This window comes from Plecotus auritus (assembly GCF_963455305.1).
Source record: "Plecotus auritus genome assembly, chromosome: 8".
Taxonomy (NCBI): Eukaryota; Metazoa; Chordata; class Mammalia; order Chiroptera; family Vespertilionidae; genus Plecotus; species Plecotus auritus.
In genome coordinates this window covers 160,993,696-161,018,573 of record NC_137782.1, presented here as the reverse complement: position 1 = coordinate 161,018,573, position 24,878 = coordinate 160,993,696, and the positions used below count along the sequence as shown (strand labels likewise).

The 24,878-nt window shown below is 41.2% G+C and overlaps 1 protein-coding gene across 8 annotated transcripts in view; it reads left to right on the top strand.

Annotated features, from left to right (window-relative positions):
- Nucleotides 1-207: 207 nt before the first annotated feature.
- Nucleotides 208-24,878, top strand: part of LCLAT1 (lysocardiolipin acyltransferase 1) — a 134,881-nt gene continuing 110,210 nt past the window's right edge. For 2 of the 8 annotated variants that reach the window (XM_080684687.1, XM_080684685.1), the window contains exon 1: nucleotides 208-383. The gene's annotated coding sequence lies outside the window, so the exon portion shown is untranslated. Of the gene's footprint in view, nucleotides 566-719; nucleotides 1,019-24,878 lie in introns of those variants that run through there. The other 6 variants (XM_080684692.1, XM_080684691.1, XM_080684690.1 and 3 more) reach the window with 6 other exon arrangements.

Below are 24,878 nucleotides of genomic sequence, written 5' to 3'. Positions count from 1 at the left end.
CCCTGTGAGATTTCCCATTCCAATTGTTTCTCTTCCCCACATCCCTCTCTCCCTAGGTCCCTCCTCGAGGCCAGGCGAGGAAAAGAGCGCGGGTCCTTTAAAGGAGCCCTCGCGGACCGGCGCCAAGGTGCCCCCCGCCGTGGAGCAGGGGCGGGGCGCCGGGGACCCGGCTTCCCACGCAGCCGGGGACGCCGCCGCGTCACGGCGTTCGCAGCCAATCAGAATAAAGTCTGTTGGGACGCCTTACTAGGGCGACGGTCTGGACGCCTCCGGCTTCGGGATGAATTAGCGGCGGGTTCGCCCGGAGGTTGTGACCCTCACGGATTCCCCAGCTCGCGCACGCGCCGCCTGCGGTGTCGCGCGTCATCCCCGGCTGGTCACAGGTGGGAGACGGGAACTGTCAGGTGGGGGTTAGGGCGCGGGGAAAATGGCGGCGGCCGCTGGGGGATCCCTGAGGTGGTGAGGGGGAGAGGCCCTGCGGGCTCTTTTCCCTGAGGCGCGGGCCTCTCGGGCTACGGCCCGGGTAACGGGCACCTGACCGGGAATCGGGGCCCCGACGCAGCAGGTAAGAGGAAGCGGGGGGGAAGCGACTCCCGGAGGCAGGAGGAGGCATCGGGGGGCCGCGCGAGTCGGGTCGCGAGGGCGAGGTGGCCGCCGGGATGTGGAGGGCCTGGTGACTTGTCCTTGTTTACAAGTGAGCATCAACACCTTCCTGCGCCAGACCTGGGCGGGCCTGGGAGCTGCCGGCCCCGAACACAGTCGGAGCTCTGCCGCTTTTAAATCCCAGTGCAAAACGTCCAGGAAGCCGCCTTGTGCGAGTCCTGGGCGTGAGCTGTCGAAGTAGGGTCTGGAGCTGCCCTATCTGTGTATCTTCCAGGTACCAGACACCTACCTGTAGATTCCAGAGTGGCAGGGACAGGAAAGGAAAGGTAGGCCTTACTCGGGCCCATGTCAAGTCTGATCATTAAGGTATAATCCCAACTTAACGCTTGCCCGTTTGAAGAGAAGGAAGATAAAGGTAGGGCACTTCGGTGTGCTTTTTGTGTTTTGCAGCCTTGTCCCTGGTTCAGGTGGGTTCATTGCATCTGCCTTCCAAGCGCATTAACTATATTCCACGTGACTGTAATTAAGGCTGAGGATTGGGATTCAGGTTAAGCCCAGGAAAGTATTGAAAATAAAGTATTGGTAAAGGTCTTAGGGAGGTGAAATATTGTCCAGTCATGTCATGAAATATCAATAGTTGGGTTAGCTTTCAAAAATCTAGAACTTGTCCTGATTAAAGTTCTTTTTGAAAAACTTACATTTTTTAGAGTAACAGAAAATTACTCGTTTTAAATTTTTTCCCCTTTTTAAAGTTTCTATGGCCTCATTGTCCTCTGATGTGACAGATAAGCATAATATTAAGGGACTGTTCCTTTTGGTAATAGGCTTGATTTTGTGGAGTGCCTCCTTCTGTTACTGAGAAAGCACAGTGGCACCGTGCGTTTCAGTCTTCAGTAGCTGTTTGATGACTGCTGTGTGTGCCTGCTTTAGAGTGTCTGCTATGTGTCAGATACTGTGACAGCGAGGCTTCTCCTACCTTTTCACTTGAGCAAATGGGGTAGGTCATGTGTTCCCACCAGGTGTTTAGGCTGGCTGTTGCTGACAAGAATAAACCATGCCCAAAACCCAAAAGAACCTTCCTGACTCCATTTGTGGAGGTTTGCTCCGTTTGACTTGGGGTTAGGTATGGTTTCCAGTTCCTACGGTGCCACTTAAAATAGCGTAGGGACGTCATAACCTCTCTGTTGGTACCTTACCTCTGAAATGGTATAGCATTTTTGTCCAAATGATCTCATTGTACTGCTGTGAGTAAAAAAACGACGATACGTTAACAGTTGACATTTATCACTACACTTTTACTCTGCTAGGCACTGTCCCCAGGGCCTCATATGTGCTAACTCAGTTACCCAGAAACATTGTCCAGTGGCTGGTTTTGTCATCTTTGTTTTACAGAGGAGAAAACTGAGGCACATTGAAATTTAGGTTATTTGGCCCAAGTCACACAACTAGCATTGTGATTCCAGCTTATGTTCTTAACCACCATGCAGATATGTTACGTGTTAAGGGGATATATATGAACAAGTTTTTCATTGACGTAATTTTGTTTGTGATCTTTTAGTTGTATAAATAATAACTGTGACTCACTCCACTGGCATCTAATAGTGATTTATATGGTGATGACTACAGTTACTTTAGTTAAGTGGCATATTCATTCTACCTTTAATATCCATTATTTTAAAAGGTATTTTGAAACAGCTGTGACTAATTTCTAACAGGAAGCACAAATCAATAAGGGATATTTTAGTTTTTATTAAACTTTTTTTTTAAAGATATATTTTATTGATTTTTTACAGAGGAAGGGAGAGGAATAGAGAGTTAGAAACATCCATGAGAGAGAAACATCGATCAGCTGCCTCCTGCACACCTCCTACTGGGGATGTGCCGGCAACCAAGGTACATGCCCTTGACCAGAATCGAACCTGGGACCTTTCAGTCCGCAGGCCAACGCTCTATCCACTGAGCCAAACCAGCTAGGGCCGTGGTCGGCAAACTGCGGCTCTCGAGCCACATGTGGCTCTTTGGCCCCTTGAGTGTAGCTCTTCCACAAAATACCACGGCCTGGGCAAGTCTATTTTGAAGAAGTGGCGTTAGAAGAAGTTTAAGTTTAAAAAATTTGGCTCTCAAAAGAAATTTCAATCGTTGTACTGTTGATATTTGGCTCTGTTGACTAATGAGTTTGCCGACCACTGAGCTAGGGCTTTATTAAAAACTCTTTAAAATAATTTGCTGGTGGCTTTTAAAGGAAAACTGAATTTTTAAAGTTTCTATTTAAAGAAAAAAAAATTATATGAATAAAAGAGGCAGGGACATTCTTTTTTTTTTTTTTTTTTTTTTTTTTTCATTGAGTCTTCATGGAATTGCCCTGCCAAGTCTTTGGGATGTAAAGATTAAATCCTGACCTTATCCTTCAGGAGGCCAGGGAGAACCCCCAGGTCTAGAAGTTTGTAGACGAGTGAATGAGACAACAAATAAATGATTAGCTAATGCAGTATGATGTAGTTGTGGTGGGTACAGAGGGCTGTGGGAACACACTCAGGGAATAGTTGCTTTTGCTGGAGTGGCACTGACCAAGAAAGGAAGAGAGCTGACTGCAGGAGAAAGGGTGAAAGGGCTTCTAGCCGAAGGAGGAAGCAATGCAGCCCAGGGGGAGTAAGAGTGCTGGAATGTCTAGGGGTCAGACCAAAGTTTTGCAGGAGTTGCTGGGAGAGAAGCCAAGAAAGGAAGGGCCAAGTTGTGAATTCTCAGCTAAGAGAATGACTTTATCCTAATGGCAGTGGGACCTGTAGAAAGATCTTAATCAGATGAATAACAGGATGACAGGGTGAAAGACAATGTAAGGAGGAGACCAGTGAAGGAGGACAGTTTCCATACTCCAGACCAGAGATAGTGAGGGAGTGAATCAGGGCACTGGCTGTGTTCAGCGTCCACCACACACATTTTGAATGGAAGATAGACTGGGTGGAAAGAATAATGAGGTGGGGGAGGGGAACACCTGCTGATAGAAAAGAGAAAAGTGAGTTGTTTTTTCTCTAACTGTGTGGTTACAGATGGGAGATATTGTTAACTGATTTAGGAAAAAGGATGGAGCAGGCATTTTTTTGTTACTGGGTTTTGGGAGTATTGTAAACCCTTTAAGGTTGTTGGGTCAAATAATATGTAACAAATCCAGGCTTATAACTTCCTCTAAGTCTCTGATTTCTGAGATTACAGAAAATGTTAATTATATGGTAAAAAATCTGCAGTGTCTAGCATAAAGTTGGCTCCATTGGAGATGGGAGAAAAGCCACACAACAGGAGTGGGAAGAATTGTCTAAGTCATGTTTGGGATAAAATGCAGGAATAATGGGTATTTGAGGGTTTTCCTTTTTTTTACATTGTTTTTATTACATTTATGCAGAAGTTATTATAATATGGAACTAATCACAAATGAATTCTCTAGTTCTAAAGCTAATCTCCACTGTAACATTCATAACACTAGAGTTGTCTAGCACCCAACAAACATGCATTCCAAATCGACTGGAAGGTGAAATTGCAAATCTTGCAAAGATGCAGGATTTTATTAATTCAGAGCAAGGTCAAGAACTGCTCAGATCATAAGCACTAATGATTCAATTTAGTTGAAGTTCAAAAAACAGGTACAACTATTTCCTGGTGGTAGATATAGTCAGAATAGTGGTTCCTTTGGGTGGTGGTGGTGGTGGCAATGACTAGCTAGGAAGGGACATGAAGGAGCCTTCTGAGATGTTGGAAATGTTTTATATCTTGAGATGACTGGAGGTTACAGGGGTGCATGTACATGTGAGAATTCTAGTTGCAAACCTAAGATTTGTGCACTTTACTGTTATAGTTTAATTTAAAAAGAGGCATTAGTCTAGTGAGGATTTGGCAATGTTAGGCCAATTAACTTTTGATGAAGAAAACCAGCAGGGTAATGATGAGAGAGGTGTTTATAATTTTTTTTAAAGGTGTATCAGAGGCTCTGGAGGAATAAATGATGAAATGTATCTATTTAGTTTTTTTTTTTTTTCCAAAATGACTTATTTTTATTTTTTAATTTTTAAAAGTTTAATTTTTATTTATAAAAGCAGAGTCTAAATTGTTGAGGGTAAAAGTGACTTTTATTTTGTCTTTTGTTTTGCAAAAGGCAAATGTGAAGTTAAGGTTGTCATGTTGTGCCGTTTTTACAACTTTTCACAAAATTACTCCCAAACTCTACCACTTGATTAGTTTCTTGTCTTAAGAATTAGTGCATAGTTGCAAGTGTAACCTACACTTTGGTAAATATAAGATACATTATGAAAATAAATTTACATTTTGCTTCTCTTTTTGGGAAAACTAATCAAATCTCTTTCTCATCATTAGGAAATGTGGTCCATGTTTAGGAGAAATTACTGTGTGGACTTTTCTCCTACAATGCTGATTGCTCTCAGATAATGAGGACTAGAATTAATTCCTTTGGCTGCAAGATTTTGAATGTTATAGTAGAGCTAGAAAAGTCTTTGGTGAGCTGCCTGTAGCAGTGAGGTAGAGCTCAAAGAAGGCCTTTGTGGGCCTCAGTCTGATTTGACAGAAAGTGTTCATTGTGCCTCCGTACCTGGTCCTCTCCATCTGGCAGCAGGGCCATGGCGATACTCCTGTGATAACTGGGCGGCTGATGGAAGGACTTCTGAGGAGCAGCCATCAGTGAAAGCTGTCTGGAGATGATTAACCAGCAGTCTTTCACAATTCAGGTTTCTAAAAGGATAAATTGTTCCCTTCCCCAGAGGAAGTAAATTACTGTTCTAAGGATGATAAAGGAAGACTTAGGCTACGCTTAGTTTTCCATCTCAGATGGAAGATCCACCTCCATTTTATGTTTATAAGTGTACTAGAGGCTCCGCGTGCGATTGAAATTGCGTGAGGAGGCACCCCTCGGGGGGCCAGGACCCGTGTCTGACTCGTGCAGCACCGGCCGCCATGGGAATCAGGCCGGACCGGCGCCGCGGTGGGCCTGGACCCGCACCTGACTCTCAGCGTCCCCCGGCCACCCTGCCTGTGTCCGCTCCGGGGCCGCCCGAGCCGCTGTGCTGGCTCAGGCAGGCCCCCCTGTCTCTGTCTCCGTCTCTGCTCTGGGCCTCACCTGCGCACACAACCTCCTCCTGCCCGGTTGTGACCCGTTATGGTGTCCTGGCCTAATTTGCATATTACCTCTTTTTATATATCTCTATATATCTATCTCTATATATAGATATATATAGATATAGATAATTTATCCCTTTGGGAAAACTTGTGGAGCAGGGAGATAGCATGTTGGTGAGCTGGTGTCCAGTGATGTCACAAAGCAAATGTTGGATAAAAGATAGGAAAAAGGGAATGATGAGGGAAGAGGAGTGAGTGAGGGCACCCATTCTTAGGGCTCTGTGTGGCTAGAGCAGCCTTGGGCAAACTACGGCCCGCGGGCCGGATCCGGCTGTTCTATCCAGTTCTCTTGCTCTCCCCTCCGCTCCTTTACTTTGAATTTATATTAGTTCACACAAACACTCCATCCATGCTTTTGTTCCGGCCCTCCGGTCCAGTTTAAGAACCCATTGTGGGCCTCGAGTCAAAAAGTTTGCCCACCCCTGGGCTAGAGTGAAAGTATTGTGTTTAACTCTTACCGTGACTCCTCCCCCACAAGAATGTTTAGGTATCTTGGGGGAGGTAGCTTTGTCTGTGGCTTACTGTTTCTGCTGTCTTATTGTAATACAAGCACTTCCTTAGAATTATTATTTTTTAAAATATTGATCCCGATAATAGGGGCAGTGCATTATGCATTTGTCTTGTATCAATAAGTGTAATAATATTAGTTCTAGGTTTTTTTGTAGATACTCCTTGGCTAATTGAAAAAGTTCCCCTTTATTTCCTTTTTTTTCTTGGGAGTTTTTCTCAGGAACAGGTATTGAATTTTACCAAATAGTTTTTCTGTATTGATTCTTATGATCATATAATGTATTTTTTTTTCAGTTTGTTAATATTGTGGATCACATTAATTGATTCTTGAATATTGAACTAAACTTGTATCCCTGGATTAAATTCAGCTTTTTATGTATTGCTGAATTCTATTTGCTAATATGCTAAGGAGTTTGGTGTCTATATTCATGTATTGGTCTGTAATTTTTGTGTTTTTTTTTGTACTGTCCTTTTCTTGGTTTTGCATCAGGATAATACTACCTTCATAAAGTGAATTGAGAAGTACTCTTTATTCTTGTGTTTTCTGGAAGAGATTGTGTTAATTCTTTGTTAAACATTTGGTAGAATTCTCTAATGAAACAATGTGGGCCAGGCGATTCTTTTCTAGGAAATTTTTAATTACAAATTCAGTTTCCTTAATAGTTACAGGGCTATTCAGATTATCTATTTCCATTTTGGGTAAGTTGTGAGGTTTTAAGGAATTGGTCCATTGACACACAAAGTAGGACTCCTCATGGCTGCTAGGCAGGGGTGGAAGTTTCAGTTTCTTTCTAGTCCTCTGATGCTACCTTGCTTCCGTGCTGTTCCCCACATGGTCTCTGCTGACACCCTTGGGAAGAGTGAAAGTCCTGACTGTTCAAGACCTTGTCTCATACCATCTCCATGGGGATAAGAAGGCATGCTTCATTACTGTTGTGGGAGTGAAGTTCAGGCTCTCTAGGTGGTCCTCATAGATGCGGTGGCAGGGGAAGTGGGTCCTACTACCTACCACCTGGCAGGGAAGAAAGTCTGGCCTTTGGTATTACCCCTGCAGGGTTAGGAGGTTGGGGTGGGTCATGCCAAGGCACAACATTACAGCCTGGTGAGAGTGAAAGTTTAGGTTCTCTCCTTGGCATTTGCTGTCATGGGTCAGGTGGGTCAGTTTTTTCTGTAGGTGTGTGTGTTGTGCTTTTTTTATTTTATTTTTCTGAAGTTCAGTGGTTATTGTATAAAAGTTATCTGCTTTGCTAAGCTGTTTTTTTTTCTTGGTCCTTTGGAAAAACAGGTGCTTTTTTGGTATTGGCCCCCTTTAGCATTTCTGGATTACTGGCTTCTTCAGCTCTGTCCATGTGATATATGATGCAAAAGGAAAATCCAGGGAACTCAACATTGTGTTGTTCCATGAGTCCCAAGGTCCCTAGCTAGTTCACCTTCTCTCCACCTTCACAGTCTTCTTAGGGAAAAGTACATTTACTTGATTTTACTGGAGGTGTAAATTAGATTGGGATTACTTTTGCTGACTTTAAACAAAAAGTCAACCAGGTATTTCTTTGGAATAATTGATTTATTCAGGAACAACAAAGAATTGCAGTCTGGAACATGCAACCATGGCAGGCTATGTGCAAATCTGCTAAAATAAAGTAGAGGAAACTCTTATAGAGGGGAAGAGGATGTTGGGAAGGCTGCTACAAGGAGTTCTTCCTATTGTGCTTTACCATGACGTAGGACGTGAGAGCTCCCACTTATGGCCTCCCTACTTCATTTTAAATGAGGTTTCTGTTCAGTAATTTTTTATGCTTGCTTAGGGAAGAAAACAGAGTGGAAATTAAGGCACTTAATGAAGTTAAATTTTTGGGTCAGTTACTTGGAAGTGACAATTTAACTATGTTGTTATCAGAGAGTAATTCTGAGGGTCACTGTTCAGTAAAACCAAACTCTTACTAGTTTTAGATCTCTTAGGAATCTTGACTATCTAATGAATTAATTTATTTCTGCATTTATTTATAAATTCATAGTAAGCCTAAATTTCTGGCTTAGTCTGTGATAGAGAAAAATTTATCTTAATGAAAGATTGGTTTTATGGAGGGGACTAACTCAGTTTTTCTAGTGGTTGTCAGAGATCTTGAAGCTGTGGATTATTTTCTAAACAAAGAAATAGGCATGTGCATAGTGATTAAGAGCTATGTAAGGAGAATTTGTGAAAATCTTTGAAATGTACCAAAAGGATTACTGCGTGTCTTCTATGGAAATGAGTTGATATCTAGAGCACTTTTCCTGGAGATCTATTCTAGAGTGTCTGCAGCTTTTGCTGTTTTTTAATATATCTTACAACTTTATTAAGTGTGAATAACTGACAGCAATGCAAACAATTCTTATCCTTAGACATGCAAATGAAATTTGTAGGTTGGAGGAACAATTGATTTCTTTTCCTCTTTTGTGGATGAAGCCCTTTTTGGATCTATTAAGCAAACCCATATCCTCATTCCCCATTGCTTCTATGTTTGCGCTCTTCGCATTCGCTTTTGAATGAGATGGCACATCTTATTTGTTTCATAATTAATTAATGAGTTAAGTAAAATCATAGATAGGTGTTCATTTATATTTATTTTATTTATTTATTTCTCTTTTTTTCTTTGTTTTTTTTTCAGTTATATGGGAGACACAGTGTTACCTTTTTGTTTGTTTGTTTAAATTATCTTTTAACTTGAACTCTGAACTTAGCCTAATGGGCTTGCATAGCATTTACTGTCATTGTGACTTGGAGAAGGGAATTTTGTTTTTTAACCTATGTCAGTTTACCCACTATAAAAAGGGGTCCACGGTGCTGTTTTTCTGCTGTGGTGGTTGTGAGGATTAAAAGAGATGTTGCAAGTAAAACACTTCTACAGTACCTCATACATCTTAAGAACTCTGTTTTTTATTATTAGAAAGCTGTGAGCACCTAATTTTATCTTCCTGAGACTTAATATCTTAATCTGTAAAAAAATAAAAATAAAAATAAATGAGGGGACTTTTTACTTGGTTGTTAGGTTGTAAAATGTCCCTGGCACTAACTGGAAAGAATGGAAGAATGTAACTGACAATAGTTACTTTTGGAAAGAAGAATATTTTTAAAATGCAAGTGACCTTGCTGCTCTGAGTAAGGGAAATGTAGAGTTTAATCTGGTAGGAAATGTAGGGTTTGATCTGGTGAGCAATTAGTTTAGAAGAGCAGCCTGCTAATTCAGTTCAGTAAACATTGATGGAGAAGATCCTGCTCTGCCTGCCTTCCTACTAGGAAGAAACATTAGGACTTGGAAATGTGGCTCAGCAGGGTAACAGAATTACCTTTTTGCCTTAAAAAACTTGGAGGGTGGATCCTGTTAGATGGAAGGCTTTAGAGGTGAGTACCTTGATAGTTGTGGGCATGCTCACCAGGGAGTAGGAACTGGAAAGGGCTGAATTTTGCTTAACCTAGGGTTGACCATTTGGATTTTCAAAGACAATTTCTGGGTGAGTAGGGATGTGGAGTAATTGAAGAAGAGAGAGGAGCAGGAAAAATGGCTCAAGGATATAGCTGTTTAAATTGACTATTCCCTCTGACCCTTAGTATTTACAAATGTTTTTACTTAAGGATTTTTTGGAGGGTTTGAGGGTGAGAATGGACAGGAGCAGGGTAGAATTGGTGAATTGGTTGAGTCAGTTACTTTGTTCTCTCGCAGGGGTCCTCAAACTACGGCCCGCGGGCCACATGCGGCCCGCCGAGGACATTTATTCGGCCCGCCGGGTGCCACTGTCTGTCCTGCTTAGCAGCCGACTCATCCCGGGCCTGCAGTGCGCATAGGAATTTGTTCATAGTTTTTTTTTAAACTATAGTCTGGCCCTCCAACGGTCTGAGGAATAGTGAACTGGCCCCCTGTTTAAAAAGTTTGAGGACCCCTGGAGAGAATTTAAGCTCCTCAGAAATTAGCAGTGATTTGGGGAAGATCTGAGCCTTCTATGGGTTATGTAATTGGAACAAGTTAGGGAGTGGTTCAATCCAAGGGCATCCTCGGCTACTATTAGTTTAGGATAATGAAAATAAGCCTCAGGCCGGAACCGGTTTGGCTCAGTGGATAGAGCGTCAGCCTGCGGACTGAAGGGTCCCGGGTTCGATTCCGGTCAAGGGCATGTACCTTGGTTGCGGGCACATCCCCGGTGGGGGGTGTGCAGGAGGCAGCTGATCGATGTATCTCTCTCATCGATGTTTCTAGCTATCTATCCTCTCCCTTTCCTCTCTGTAAAAAATCAATAAAAAATATATTTAAAAAAAAAAAAAAAATAAGCCTCAGTGGAAAATGTCTATCTTGTGAACAACAAGGAGTTTGCACATAGGTAGATACCTATAGTTATAACTGGTTTATATATTCATTTTGACATAACTAAATTAAATACTATAAACAAAAGCAGCAGTTTGCCTAATACAGTAGTCAGCAAACTGTGGCTTGCGAGTCACATGCGGCTCGCGAGCCGCGGTTTGCCGCTCTGTTGACTAATGAGCTTGCCGACCACTGACCTAGACTCTCGATTCCAATAATTACAGGCTGTTGTTCCTTGTGATTAAGCCCCTATCCCAGTGGTCGGCAAACTCATTAGTCAACAGAGCGGCAAACTGCGGCTTGCGAGCCACATGTGGCTCGCGAGCCGCAGTTTGCTGACCACTGGCCTAATACAAACATTTTTTAAAGTTTTATGCAAAATAAAATGGTCCTTGTAATTTGTGTTTAGAATCAGAGTAAATTAGTAGATGCATGCCTGCTTTCTTTAGTTAGGAAGATCTTTGAGTTCCTATAGCTATCTTTGGAACTTGAACGTCCCAAGTGTTATGTAGTGTGGGGAGGGGAGCTGCCCCTTACTCTATTTCTTTTGGAGATTGGGATCTAGGCCCAGATTTTGTCCTTTCTGTCCATATTCTAGCTAGGGGTATTGCTATTAGGGAAAAGCTGAAGCTTCAAGGACCTGGCCAGTTTTAACATTGCTGTCTCCTGCTCTTCCTGGACCGGGAAGGGGAATGAGGAGGATGGATGGATGGTTGGGACATAGCCTGGGCTCTTAGCTTTACTCTTCCGGCATTCCCATATTAAGTATTGTGACCATTACCACCCTCCTGGATCCCTGAGTTAATAAGCCTGTTAATTAAACCAGTTAGTAGTTGAATGTCTCAGTTTCATGGCCCATGATAGCCTTTTTATACTGTGAATCATCTTAATAGCCCAGTATGCTGTCCCAAACTCTATCTTCCCTTTCTTCTCCCATTTGTCATCTTCACTGGCTGAAAGACAGAGTTGGGACTCTTTTTCTGAGAAGCTAGGAACGAAAGGATGAGATGATGTGTGCAGTGTGGGGAAAATAAATTGTGATGCTTCTGAACTATGGACCATTAACAAAGCAGTTTCTAGTTATTGAATGTGCTTTCTAAAAGCTTTGAGTAAGTCTTTGTAATGGTTTCTATGTCTAGAGTATTCATCCTGCTTCATGAATCTGAACAGGAAGCTTCTGTGAATAGATCATTCACAGTTCTGTTTGTATTGCTGTTGTTGAAGTGTTCTATAGTTGTTTCATAAACATTTCTTTGAAAAATAAACATTTCTATTAGAGAGATGCATTGTAAGTTTCCTGTTGATAGAAAATAAAATGGTACGTTTTGGTCAAAGAACAAAACCTGGCATTTCTGTTTCGAATTTGGTCATGTGATTCTTTTTGAATCTTTATGTTAAAAATGAGGTACCATTTTGTTTAAAGTCCAATGTTCTGGAGTTCAGCCCTTACTTTTGATGCTGTGTACAATACCTTGTTTTTATTTAAATCAGATAGATGCTTATGTGGGACCATTAGCTGGTATCCTTTGAGTAGTGAAGGCTTTGGGGGTAAGTGGGGTGTGTCTTAACTATGTGGATAACTCTGACTACTAATTCTGGCCATGTCCTCTCTCATCTCTAGATTCATATCTGTCCCGTGTCTGTTTGAAATCCCTGGTCATTGCCTTTGGTCTCAACTGGGCTAGCATTAAATTCATTCTCAATTCCAGCTTCATTTTCCACCTGGATATGTCTGCTTTTGTCTATTTATTCATCTAGACTTGAACCTGCATACTCAATTTGTTCTGTTGCTTCTTTGGTGATGCTTTTGATGTTTTTCTCTACTCATCTTTATGCTTGTGTTACTTTTATAGCAAACTATTTGTTTTCTAAAATAACAACTTTCATTTATTGTGTATGTGATAAAATAAATATATCTGGTCATTAACCCTGGCTCCAATCACAGAGCTTCAAAAACCCTTGGAATTTCTCAAGTGGTAGGAGTATCTTTTGTTCTTCATAATAAACCATACCTGAGTTTAAACCATACCTGAGTTTATGCTACTGAAGTGACTAAAGGTGGTCTCTACAGTAGTTTCCAGGGTAGGGGCTAGTCACACCAGAAAGACTTAGCTCTCCATTAGAGGGTTGGAGATTTTTTTTAATTAATTTTTTTTATTTAAAAAAATCTTTATTGTTGAAAGTTTTACATATGTCCTCCCCCGCCCCCCCATTGACTTCTTCTAGTGCACCCCAATCCCCCATCCCAGGCCTTCACCACCCCATTGTCTGTGTGGGTTATGCATATATGCATACAAGTTCTTTGGTGGATCTCCTCCTATCCACTCACCCACCCACCCACCCTCACTTTCCCTCTGAGATCACCGCCTTATCTCTGGGCTGGGAGAGGGACTGGAGTTTGGTCATGTAGCCAGTGATTTAATTAATCATGCCTATGCAATGAAGCTCTGTATATATAGTCTGGGACAGTGGAGTTTCCGGTTGATCAACCCATTGATCTGCTGGGAGGGTGACATCTGAATACCTAGACCTTGCCCTACACATCTTCCATTTGGCTGTTCCTGAGTCTTATCCTTTATAATAAAATTATAATCATTTACATATAGTGTTTTCAATGAGCTCTGTCTATCCTAGCAAATTAGTGCACTTGTAGGAGGGTTGTGGGAACCCCAAATCGCAGCCAAGTTAAATAGAAATTCTGTTAGCTTGTGGACATCAGAAGCAACAATAGCCTTGTTGGGTACCTTGCCCTTTAACTTGTGGGATCTGATGCTAATCCAGGTGATGACTGTCAGAATTGAATTGTAGGACACCCAGTTCAGATGCACTGTGCTTACCCTCTGTCAGGGATTGTGGTATGGTTTTTGTTGTGTTGTTGTTAATCCTCATCTGAGGACATGCTTAGAGATATCCTGATTATGAGAAATAAGCTCACATGATTATGAAGTTTGAGACATCCCATGATCTGCTGTCTGCAAGATTGAGAGTCAGGAAAGCCAGTGGTGTAATTCAGTCTGAGTGCCAATGGTGTGAATAAATCCAAGTCCAAGGGCCAGCAATGAGATGTCCCACCCACCCAGCACAGTGAGGTGGGAAAAGGGGGTGAATTCTCCATCCTCTGCCTTTTGGTCTACTCAGGTCCTCAACAGATTGGATGATGCCACCACACTGGAGAGGGTAATCTGTTTTTCTAAATTCATCAATTCAGATGCTAATCTAATCCTGAAATACCCTCACAGACACACCTAGAAATTATGTTTAATTTGGGTATTCACTAGTCAGTCAAATTGACACATAAATTAGCCACTACAATGTGCCTCTTTAGTAGTAAGAGGAATTGAAATTAGCGAGGTAGCAGTGAGGGAAGTCAGTAGAAACCCCTACCTGACAGGATAGAATCTGCATATCTCTGTTACCTACAACAATCTCACAAAGAATCGGAATGCGATATGGTGGAAGTGTGTGCTATAAACAGTGCCAAGTTTTTCCTGTATATGTGACTATGAATTACAAGTGGGACTTAGAGGATATTTGAGAACAAAGAGTTCTGCTGGACATTCTTGGAGCCTGATGAACCTTTACAGTTGTATAATCACTTTGTAAGTGAATACAGACATTTTAAAATAACTTGGTTTTTATTTAAATAATTCGTTATACACAGATTCAGGTTTGAATTTTGTTATAGAAGCTGATAATTTCTTTTGGCCACTGGGTATTTTTATGAAAAGCTGTTGGAGTATGTCACAAGGTTTTATATGCTTTGCTTTTGTAAAGATAAAATAAAGTTGCTTAAAATTATTGGGGTGACTTATTGTGCAGTTGGAAAGAGCCCAAGCTTTCTGATAATCTGAATCACTTACCTTATACATAAGAACATGTAAGTATTATGATTTTACTAGAGGCCCAGTGCATAAAATTCATGCACGGGGGGTGTGTGTCCCTCAGCCCAGCCTGCACCCTCTCCAATCTGGGACCCCTCGGGCAGTCGGACATCCCTCTCACAATCCAGGTCTGCTGGCTCCCAACTGCTCGCCTGCCTGCCTTCCTGATTGCCCCTAACTGCTTCTGCCTGCCAGCCTGATCACCCCCTAACCACTCCCCTGCCAGCCTGATTGATGCCTAACTGCTCCCCTGCCAGCCTGTTTGCCCCTAACTGCCCTTCCCTGCAGGCCTGGTCACCCCTAACTGCCCTCCCCTGCCAGCCTAGTCACCCCTAACTTTCCTCCTCTGCTGGCCTGGTCATCCCTAACTGCCCTCCCCTGCAGGTCTGGTCCCTCCCAACTGCCCTCTCCTGCTGGCCTGATCACACACAACTGCCCTCCCTTGCAGACCTGGTCCCTCCCCTGCTTGCCATCTTGTGGCGGCCATCTTGTGTCCACATGGGGGCAGCCATCTTGTGTGTTGGAGTGATGGTCAATTTGCATATTATTCTTTTATTAGATAGGATAGAGGCCTGGAGCATGGGTGGGGGCTGGCTGGTTTGCCCTGAAGGGTGTCCTGGATCAGGGTGAGGGTTTCCTTGGGGCGTGGGCGGCCTGGGCGAGGGGCCTGTGGTGATTTGCAGGCTGGCCACGCCCCCCGGTGACCCAAGTGGAGGCCCTGGTATCTGGGATTTATTTATCTTCTATAATTGAAACTTTGTAGCCTTGAGCGGAGCCAAGCCTCCTGCTTACTCCGTGGCCACAGCCATTTTTTGGGGGGATTTATGTATCTTCTATAATTGAAACTTTGTAGCCTTGAGTGGAGGCCAAGGCAGGCCAGGGCTGTGGAAACTTGGCTTCCTCCATCGCCAGGGGCAACTCAAGCCTCCTGCTCTCTCCAGCTCCATGGCTGCCACCATTTTTGTTGGGATTTATTTATCTTCTATAATTGAAACTTGGTAGCCTTAAGTGGAGGCCAAGGCAGGCCAGGGCAGGCGGAAAGCTTGGCTTCCTCCATTGCCAGGGAAACCCAAGCCTCCTGCTCTCTCCGTGGCTGTAGCCATCTTGGTTGGGTTAATTTGCATACTTGCTCCTGATTGCCTGGTGGGCATGGCTTGTGGGTGTAGCGGAGGTATGGTCAATTTGCATATTACTCTTTTATTAGATAACCTAACCTACTTTTAATTCCTTCTGAATATTTTAATGTATGTTTAAACAAAATGATTTTTTAATTAACATGCATGGTTTATACAACTGGATGCAGTATTTCTCTATTAGCTGGAATACATGTTAAGTAGTGCTTTCCTTTTCATGATTCTTTCTGATACATGATTTCTCCTAATATTGTCATGCACTCTAGTGAATTCAGTCTTGTAGATAAGAAGTTTTTGAGAGGCAGTAATCAGTATAATAAAATCTTTAAAAGGAACATTCTATTAATTAGAACTTTTCCTGTATGCATTGTTGAGATGGCAAGTTTCTCTCTCTGGAAATGTTTAGGCATAGATTTAATAATCTCTCATGAATCTCATTATTGTTGAATTAAGTGTAATTAATGTTCCAGAAACTTTTAAAATCTCCTTCAGCTTCAAGGTTCTAGATTCATATGAGCCATTAGTCATCAGTCTGAGGTTTGTGAAGGTTTCAAAGGTAGTGTTAAGTTATGGACGTGACTTCAAGTAACTTACTGGGTGTACCGGTTAATAATAGCAGATTTTGTAATCAAAGAAAACACCATAATTTCAAGAGAAACATCAAAAGTGCCTTATTCAAAGTAATGTCCATCGCTAGTTTACACATTTCCCCATCTTTCAGGTAATTTGTGGATACCGTCCCAATAGAACTTTTCTTGTTTTGAGGCAAACCATTCAGAGACCCAATTTTCCACTTCTTCGTATGTTTTGAAGTGCTGCTCAGAAAGTACCATCAATCGAACAAGTGGTAATCTGGAGGAGCAAGGTCTGGTGAATATAGTGGTGGGTTAATACTTCCCAGGCAAGATCTTTTAACGTGTCTTTAACTGGTTTTGAAGTGTGTGATGGTGTGTCATCATGAAGCACAATTACTTTGCCGTGTCTTCTGGAACATTCTGGTCGTTTCATGATCAAAGCATGGTTCAAATTGATGATTAGTTGTCGATAGTGATTAGTACTAATGGTCTCACCTGGTTTTAGAAGCTCACAATCCACCACACCTTCCTGATCCCACCAAACGCAGAGCATTGTCTTCTTTCCGAAGCGATTTGGCCTTGCAGTTGATGTTGATGGTTGACCTGGAATCAATCCATGACTTTGTGCATTTGGGATTCTCAAAATAAGTCCACTTTTCATCGCCAGTCATAATTAAATGCAAAAAAGACTTTCGTGCTGTTGAAGCAACATTTTACTGATGACTTTTTGGTTTTCCATTTGTCTTGTTCAGTTGATGTGGCACCCATTTTGCTTCCTTTAAAATCTTTCCTAATGCTTGTAAACGATTGGAAATTGTTTGCTGAGCAACGTTTAATCTTTCTGCAAGTTGTTTTTGAGTTTGACATGCATCTTCATCCAATAATGCTTGTAATTGTTGGTCTTCAAACTTTTTCGGTTGACCTAGATATCTTTGTCTTTCACATCGAAATCATCACTTTTAAAGCGTTTAAACCAGCTTCAAGTATCTTGAGATGGAGCATGTCCACCATAAACTTCCCAAAGTATTCAGCAGCACTTTTCTTCAAAATAAAGTAATGAATTAAAACTTCCCGCAAATGTTCTTTTTTTGACATGAAATTGGACATTTTTAAGTGTAAAAATATCTATGATGTTAACACCTTCAGCAAATTTGACATATGAAGTTTTGAAGCTTGTTGTCAATACAACAAAGTAGCTTACATATCAAATCGCATATATATCAACATATGTGTAACTCCATCTATTGAAAAAAATCCGCATTATTAACCGGTACACCTAGTATTTGCATCAGTTTGGAGAAAACAACAGTAGCTAGCCTTTACCGAACATTTATTCTGTTTCTGCAGCTGCTCAAAACATTTTACCTTTATGTCATTTAATCCTCACAATAATTATGAGGTAGTACTATCTTTATAGTTCCACTAGAGGCCTGGTGCATGAAAATCATGCACTGGGTGAGGGGTCAGGGTCTCTCAGCTCAGCCTGCACCCTGTCACAGTCTGGGAGCCCTCGGGGGATATCTGACTGCCGCGGAGGCGGGAGAGGCTACCACCACTGCTGCTGCACTCGCCAGCCATGAGCTCGGCTTCTGGCTGAGCAGTGCCCCCTGGTAGTCAGTGTGTATCATAGCGACCGGTCCATTCCACCATTCAGTCCATTTGCATATTAGCCTTTTATTATATAGGATGTTACTAGGACAGCAATTGAGACCCAGAGAGTTAAATAATTTGCCCAAAGTCAGTAAGTGATGGCACCATGACCAGCTTATATCAAGCAATAGTGGGTAGGTTAAGGTCATTTTTAATTGTTTACAGATTGGTAGTTCTCTGATGGGTTATTTACTTGTCTGTATCAAGCTAATTACGTTTGGCTACATTATTTTTACATTGCTGCATTTAAGTGTATGGTTTCTCTTGAGTTTCAATAACAGATGTAGTAGTTTAATAATTTGTACCTAAATGTTTAGTCTATTTAAGATTTTTGGCCCATAAGGTGCTTACTTTAAAGACTTATTTGACAGAATGATACAGCCTTACTTTCCTAGTTTACTTACTGTAAAACATCCATTCTTTAAGGTTTAGAGAATCTACTGCCCTTTTCTGTGTTAAAGAATTCTTTTGAGGGCATTTATGACTTAGGTTTCTTTTGGCTTTCAGAGTCATTTACCATCTCCATTGGATTTTAAGATTAGTATAGCTCTTTTCCTTTTGGTTTTCATCACCTGTAGAAACAGATTTCTCCATTTGTTGGTAAGTTAAGTTCATCAGATCAGGAGCTGGCTTTTTGATATCCTGGGATCTCCCTATTTGTGGTGTACTCAGGTCAGTGTTGGTTGTACAGAGATAATAAAGGATACATCTGCAATCTAATTATTAGAAAGCTAAACTATAAGCACAAAGGAATGCTGTATTGTGAGATATAAGGTAGTTTCTTTTTTCATTGCTGGATACTTGTCTGGTGTTAGTTTATGAAATTATTTATTTGTAAAAAGCATTTTTATATAGTTCCTAATGTGTATATAGTAAGTTACATATTACTGGTGACCACATTAATGGTTACCATTGAGGGTAGTTAATTGGTGGGCAGCATGAATAAAGGAGACTTCTGGGTTGCAGGTAATGTTCTGCCCTGATCTGGGTGTACTCACTTTGTAAAAATTTATCAAGCTATACACTTAGGATTTGTATACTTGACTCTGTCCTCCAGTTTTAAAAAGGCGGAAAGTGTCATGTTCTCCTTCCTGGGAGTATGCCTATGCCTTTTCCTTCTCCCTCTTAGTCCCCCAAAGGTGTGCACCTCCTAAACTCTAAGGGACCCCATAAGATTTGCAACTCGGGGAGCAGTGGGCAGCGACAGCTTGTCCAGGGCTAATTCCTGAACCTATCCCCAAGGTTCCCTTTCTCTGACTCTCCATTGAGCTGACAGCATCCTCTTCCAGGCTCACTTCTTTCCCATAAAGTTTCCAAAGAGCCAAAGCAGCCCCGCCTAAGCGCTCTCCTGTTGCTTCTTCTAGCCTAGGCTCGTCCTTGTTTCACTGTCCCCAGCTTTAATAAACGTACTCTCAAAATAAAAAAATACATGTAAAAGACAAAAAGACTGAAAGTATGCACCAAAACAAAATAGAAAAAAGTAAAAGAAACAAGGACTGACTGGATTGGGAGCCAGGAGAACCGGTTCAAGCCTCAGCTATACCACTAAAAACTGTTATTTTAGGCATTTCATTGACCTCTGTGAACCTTAATGATTGTATCTGTAAAATGGAAATAATGCCTGCCTTCTGTATTTCAATTGCAGTTAATATTTGAAAGCACACTGGAGACTAGGAAATGCTCTTGGAAGCAGTATTTTTGTTAATACTTTTACATTTGTTGTATTGTTACTCTCACATAAAATGGACCCATATACATTTAAAAGTAATTGAAAGACATTTTGATAAACTGAAGCAGTTTTGTTCCTACCTGGTGTTGAATTCCTAAAAAAATATAAAATGGTAGAGCAATTTAGTTGACTTTCCTCCTTTCTAATGCTAAGCCATTCAACAAGTAGTAGTCGAGTTCTTTCCAAATGTGCTGGGTCTTACTTTGAGGCTATAATAGTGAACGATATCAGCATGGTCCTCACAACTGTGGAGCTGTAGAACTAAAATTCGAGAGGGAATGACAGGCCAAGAAACAGACAAACGAATAAAACAACAAGTTGTAATGAGAGCCATAAAGGAAGTAATAAATTGAGGCAGAGAGGAACTACAAGGGGAACTTGCTTCCAGTAGTGGGTCAGCCTTAGTGAAAGCTGACACCTGAAAGAAAGAAAGGAGGGTAGTTAAGCAAAAGTCTGTGAAGACCATTCTAGGCTGCCTGGACAATTTCCACAAAGCCCCGAGGCAGGAAATGACCTCTTGGATTACTTGACTGAAGAGAGTGGTTGGAATGTCAGTGAAGGGGAGTGGGAGATGTTACACTTAGAAAGATAGGTGGGAACCAACTTTTATAAAACTTGTAGATTTTGGTAGAAATTTGATTTTTACTCTAGGCTTAATGTAAGACCATTAAGGAGTCTTAAACAGGGAAATGATATAATGAGATTCACATTTCAAGATTTTTATTTTTATTTTTTTCCCACAATGTGGAGAAAGGACTGACTGTGGGTGGGTGGGGTTCTGGTTTGGCCAAGAGTGAAACAAAGGAAGTCAGTTGTAGTTCAAGCAAAAGATGATGATGGCTTGGATAATGTGGTGGCAATCAAAATGAATGGAAAATGTTAGCTTTAGGATATATTTTGGAGGTAAAGTTGACAGGTCTCTTGCTGATTTTATTGGATTTGGAGAGTGAGGGAAAGGAAAGAATGAAAGGTGACTCTTAGGTTTCTTGGTAGAGAATCTGAGTGGATGCTGTAACCCAGTGGTCGGCAAACTCATTAGTCAACAGAGCCAAATATCAACAGTACAACGACTGAAATTTCTTTTGAGAGCCGAAAACCGACTTCTGCGCATGGGCCACGAAGTTTCAATCACATTGTACGTGCGCGCGCACGTGGTATTTTGTGGAAGAGCCACACTCAAGGGGCTAAAGAGCCACATGTGGCTCGCGAGCCGCAGTTTGCCAACCACTGCTGTAACCATTTATGGAGATGGAGAAAAACTGAGGGCTAGTGGGGGTAGAGGGAGAGGGAGGACTAATTATGACATTTATTCTGAATATGTTCAGTTTGATAGAACTGTTAGACACCAAGTATCAGGTAATCAGCTGAATCTGAGAGTTTGGAGCTCAGAGGAGAGGATTGTGTTGGAGATATATTTTCGAAAGGTCAGCATGGAGATAGATAATGTAGAGGAAGGATGGAGGAGGAAAAGGACTGAAAGAAGACGACCAGTGTCTTGAGTGGTAGGAAGCCCCAGCAGTTAGAGGTCCAGTAGAAGAGGAGGAGCCAACCAAGGAGTGCCTGAGAGAGGGACTAGTGAGGTCAGAAGAAAGCCAGGGGAGTGGTGTCACAAAAGCCAAGAGAGGCTAGCATTTCAAGGAGGACGAGGTCACTCGTGTGGGAAGCTACCAAGAGACAGAATAAAATGAGAACAGAGAAGTGGCCATTGGACTTGGCAGTGTGAAAGTGGACTTTTTTGCTGAAGTGGTTTCAATGGAATGATAGAGGAAAAAAGCTGGACTATAGTTGATTGAAGAGGGAATGGGAAGTAAGAAACATTGTGTGTCCTTATAGTGCATTCTTTGTTGGGTAGATAATCAATGTATATGAGGAGTCTAAAAAATGCATTCAATAAGCTTGGGGTTTGCATTGTCCATAAATGGCCATAGGAAATTAGCATTGGCTTTTGCCTCTAAATAAGTTTTCTTTAGGTAGCATTTGATTGTTAATTTAAAATGTCCTGAATTTCAAAGGTGGCTTCTATTTTAGAGTAAAGTAGAATGTTCAGTCTGTGTTAACTTCTACAGTTAGTATTATATTAAGTTGAAACTTGGAGTATTTACCTTTTCAGGAAAGTAATTATAAGCCTTGAAAATCATGCAAGGACTATTTCATTTTGAAACACTTAAAAATTCATTTTGGTTTTGTAATTACAGTGTTTCAGTAAGAGAGACATCTAAACAGGGATTGCATTTGGCAATTATGTGCATGTTCTTGTTCTAAACTAAGTAATGTTTCTGTGGTTTAGATTCTTCCTTTAGAAATAGAATTTTAATCAGTATAGGTTAAACGTTTCCCCAAGCATGTTATAATTAGCACTGGCTACAACTTAATCCTAAAATGTATATAATTTAATATTTTATGAGTACTCCTGCCATTAAATAAAAGCAAAAAGGAATTATTTGGATATTCAAAAAATTCTCTAGTTTGTTTTTCCATAATATGGCTACTTAAAGAGAATTAATACATTGCCTGTATGGTCCTGTCACTGGGAATGATATTACTTATTTTAGAGTTACATGGTCTTAATATACCATGACAGCTTATTCATATGTTCTTTTGAGTATACTGTGTATTAATGCAGTTACTGGGAAAGATATTGTAGGATCTACTTTCCAAATGTGTTTGGTCTGCCAACTCGAAGTCCACTGCTCTGGCCAACACATAGACTTGTTCAAAATTCTAAGGGCAAATAATTTAGATTATAGCAAATTGTTTAGGAAAGTTGTTAAGAAGCACCTTCTTTGGAGTAAGACACATTTAGGGTCTCAGTTTTTTAACTTCCTAGTTTATAAAAAACAATAAAAAGTCTGAAAAACAGTTAAAGCCAAGAGGAGCCTAGGGAGACATGATGACTAAATGTAACATGGTATCCAGGAAATGAAGAAGGACATTAAAAACACTAAGGAAATTTTTAAAAATTTTAAAAATATTTTTATTGATTTTTAGAGAGAAAGGAAGGGAAAGGGAAAAAAAGATAGAAACATAGATGAGATGAGAGAGAAACATCATGGGTTGGCTGCCTCCCACACGCCTCCTACTGGGGATCGAGCCTGCAAGCCAGGCATGTGCCCTGACCAGAATTGAACTGGTGACCTCTTGATTTCTGGGTTGATACTCAACCACTGAGCCACACTGGCCAGGCTAAGGAAATTAAAATAAAGTAAGGAAATTTAAGTAAAGTATAGACTTTAGTTAATAAAAATGCATTAGGGCATTATCTTAGAACTGTAGATAGCCTTAACCACTGTTTAAAAACATTTTTAATGTAAAAATTAAATCATGAAGTTTTAACTTTATGATATCACATTGTATGTAAGTCATAGAAAATTGAATTTTAAGTATAAAGCAATAAAATTTACTTAGCGTTCTTAATACATTATCAACTTGTACTATTTTTCTCACTTCATTGTAGACTGGTAGAAACCTTGACATATAGGGGGATTGGTCTTCAGTTTACATTGGGAGACCATTGACCTAACCAACCTCATCTTCTCTCACTATTCTTCAGAACATAGCCAGATGTACTTTGCTTAATTTTGACTTACTTATTTTCATCCGTGTGGTTCCCTCATTCCTGGTTACATTCTACTCATCCTTCCGGGTTCATCTCAAATCCTCCTTGTGTCAGGGACTACTAGCTGTCTGCCAAAATTTGTTCTTTTTTCCCCAAACCTGGAGGTAGCTCTGTTGCCCATGTGACTGAATTCTAGCCAGTGGAATGTGAGTAGAAATGGCAGGTTGTGGTTATCTATATTTTCTGCTGGCTGGCTGGATACCAGAGTGTGGAACTAGGGGAATGCAGAGCCATAATGAAGCAACCTGGATTCCTGAATAACTGGGTGGAAGAGAGTTGTCCACCAACCTGAATCTTCCTCCCTATTGTGTTAAGTTGGGTTCTAAAATTTGTTACCTAATTATTACCTACTGTAATAATATTACTTATTCTAGGAAGCAGTTTCTGACTATTCCAGTTCACTTAGATTATCACTTTTTCTCCCCAAATTCTATGGTACTTATTAGATACTAGAGGCCTGGTGCACAAATTCGTGCACGGTTGAGGTCCCTCGGCCTGGCTGGAGATTAGGGCCGTCTCGCCCAGTCTCAATCAGGGCCAATCGGAGCCGGCCAGCTGGGGGATGGACCGCGGGAGGTTGGTATGGGAGCGCAGTGACCACCAGGGGGAAGCTCCTGCATTGAGCGTCTGCCCCCTGGTGATCAGTGCACATCATTGCGACCGGTCAACTGGTCATTCAGTTGACTGATCGTAATGATCGCTTAGGCTTTTATATATATAGATTTGCTATTCACATAAAAAAAAAACCTGCAAAAGCAGAAAAAGAAAGCAGCATGCATTGAATTTGTGCATGATTTGAGTTACTTCGTCTATTTCTTTTGTATCTTCTTTGGTACACAGTTTAGGCACTCAGCAAAGAGTGTAAGGAATAAAAAGTTGGGAACAAATCTTTAAGGCGTGTCTTTATTGGTGTCTGCAATGGTGTTAAATTTGATTAACTTCATTTTAGTTTTCTCTGGGTAGGTTTTCATTCTAAAGGAGAAACGTTATAGAAAACGCATAATTTAATAAATTAGAACTAAGATCTTACAAACTAGTGAAATTTGTAGTAACAAAGCCACTTCTTTTTCTCTATGCTCCCTTCCTTTTTCTTTTCTACAAATGTTAAACTTTTATAACATGTTATGTTCTAGGCCAGTGGTCGGCAGAGTGTGGCTCTTCCACAAAATACCACGTGCGGGCGCACACGTACAGTGCAATTGAAACTTCGTGGCCCATGCGCAAAAGTCGGTTTTCGGCTCTCAAAAGAAATTTCAATCGTTGTACTGTTGATATTTGGCTCTGTTGACTAATGAGTTTGCTGACCACTCTTCTAGGCCCTGGGGATACAGCTGTAAATAAAATGACAAAAATTGTCCTCTTTGAATTTACAGACAATAAACAAGTAAAACATTTGGAATGCTAAATATAATTGGTATCTGGGAAATAAAGTGGGGGATGAAGGGTGGTGGTGGCAGGTGATATGATGATGCTTGGAGTGTCTGTACATAGGGTTGGTGTTACAGTTTTAAATATGATGGCCAGAGAAGGCCTCTCTGAGAAAGTGACTTTGGGCTAAGACCTGAATCAAAGTATGTGAATAGAAATATGTGGCTTACTGGAAAAAGAGCTATTAAATAGAAGAGACCACAAGTGCTCTTCAAGCAGAGGTGAGAGTGATGAAAAT